Source organism: Octopus bimaculoides, chromosome 2 (assembly GCF_001194135.2).
Source record: "Octopus bimaculoides isolate UCB-OBI-ISO-001 chromosome 2, ASM119413v2, whole genome shotgun sequence".
Lineage (NCBI taxonomy): Eukaryota > Metazoa > Mollusca > Cephalopoda > Octopoda > Octopodidae > Octopus > Octopus bimaculoides.
In genome coordinates this window covers 99,607,015-99,608,623 of record NC_068982.1, presented here as the reverse complement: position 1 = coordinate 99,608,623, position 1,609 = coordinate 99,607,015, and the positions used below count along the sequence as shown (strand labels likewise).

The following is a 1,609-nucleotide window of genomic DNA, read 5'->3' as shown; positions in this document are numbered from 1 at the left end:
TATATATATATATATATATATATATCAGGGAAGTGCCACCTAGATAGGCAAGATGGGCAGTGCCTACCTTGAATAAATCGATAGCAACATTTTCCTCTCATGGCAAAATATGCACCTAATTCAATAAAATTATGAAGGTTACTCTGATTGCTATGCATAAAATGCAAAATATTTTATTTTTTTGTCGATTTGGTAGGGATAGTTTGCCCCTTCTTTTTAATTTCAGTATTTAAGCTACGCATAGTACTGGTATAGTACACGTGCTGCGTACATTTCTACAACACTTTTTCTTTACGTACTATAAAGGCAGAAATATATTTGCCTTCATCTCAGTCGCGCGTTTGTGTTTTACTACATAAAGGTCGCAAACTGCCTGCTCTGAGTAATTACTGACGGCACATGCCTGATACACACACAAAGTTATGTATTACATTTATAATATCACAATAAAATAACAAATAAATGAATAACTAAAAAACGAACCTTCAACCATATTTTTTTAAAAGAAATATAGTGTTGCATATTTAAATCCAACAGAAACTATTTAACGTGTGCAATATTTAAATTAACTCACTTTCTTATTTGTAGAAGTTTATTAAAAAGTTTTTACTGCCACTGGTGGATCACGAATAACTGCAAGTGAAGGTAATCGGTATAAATATATATTCTTTAAATCTTTTGTACATTACTTTTTGTCGGATACAATTTAAAATAGAAATATTCACGTATAATAGTATTTGCCATTTTGTAATTGTAGGTCGTCCTATATGTAATGTAGTCAATATAGTATTTTATTATTTTCTACTCTAAGCCCAAGGCTCGAAATTTTTGGGGAGGGGTCCAGGCGATTAGATCGACTCCAGTACGCAACTGGTACTTAATTAACCGACCCCGAAAGAATAAAAAGCAAAGTCGACCTCGGCGGAATTTGAAATCGGAACGTAAAAACTGACGAAATACCACTAAGCATTTCGCCCGGCGTACCAACGTTTCTGCCAGCTCGACGCCTTAATATTGTATTTTGTTAAGGAAAATAATTGGAAAGTTCTTGTAATAATTATATCATTGGGCTGTGTATGTTGATAGATCTTGTTCTTAAAAACCCGTTATGCTTTTTAAAAATTTTTATTATTTTTTTAAATATATTTATTTATGTGTTTCAGCCAAGTGGCTGCGGTCATGCTGGTGCACCACCGTATGTTCATAAATTAATAGTAACATGGTTCAACGACAATTTATTTTTTCTCTCTGCTCTACTAAAACGGCTTTGTTATAAAATTTTTATTTCCGAAGCGTCAGTATCGCGGATAGAGCTGAACTTCTAGAATTTGTATTGATTTCGACAAATATTCGTATTCATATGACTGGTGTAAAGGCCCATCTTATGCCTATATATTTGAATCTTCAACACTATCAGAGTAGATATAGAGAAAAATAGTTTTGTAATATGAATCGTGTTTCACAGTTTTGCCGACTACATAATTATTGTTGCTACACTGGTCCATTTTAACATAAATGCGTATGAAGTATAGTTAGTTGAAATTCGATTTTGTGATTAAAATTTTATTCGTTAGCAGAATTTAATGTCATTTTCTTATTGGAATATTTG

General features: G+C 32.3%; 1 protein-coding gene across 1 annotated transcript in view; it reads left to right on the top strand.

Moving 5' to 3' along the window:
• Positions 1–386: 386 nt before the first annotated feature.
• Positions 387–1,609, top strand: part of LOC128251591 (uncharacterized) — a 5,436-nt gene continuing 4,213 nt past the window's right edge. Inside the window, exon 1 of the mRNA XM_052978519.1 lies at positions 387–645. The gene's annotated coding sequence lies outside the window, so the exon portion shown is untranslated. The remainder of the gene's footprint in view (positions 646–1,609) is intronic.